The sequence below is a fragment of the Macadamia integrifolia genome, unplaced genomic scaffold, assembly GCF_013358625.1.
Source record: "Macadamia integrifolia cultivar HAES 741 unplaced genomic scaffold, SCU_Mint_v3 scaffold3025, whole genome shotgun sequence".
NCBI lineage: Eukaryota > Viridiplantae > Streptophyta > Magnoliopsida > Proteales > Proteaceae > Macadamia > Macadamia integrifolia.
In genome coordinates this window covers 14448-14672 of record NW_024869142.1, presented here as the reverse complement: position 1 = coordinate 14672, position 225 = coordinate 14448, and positions in this window count along the sequence as shown.

The following is a 225-nucleotide window of genomic DNA, read 5'->3' as shown; positions in this document are numbered from 1 at the left end:
GTACGTGCATTAGCACACTTGAGAGGATCCAGGTCCCTGGGGCTAGGGGTGTCAAGCGGTCAAGCTGATCTCGGTTGGGCTTAGTCGGGCTCAACCATAGTTAGCAAATTCGGATTCGGGAATTATTCGGGTGGAGAATTATTTAGAATAATTCGATTGATTAATTTAAGGATTCGGTCAAATAAGTGGTCAAAAAAGTGGACAAAATAAAAATCGGAGTCGGAT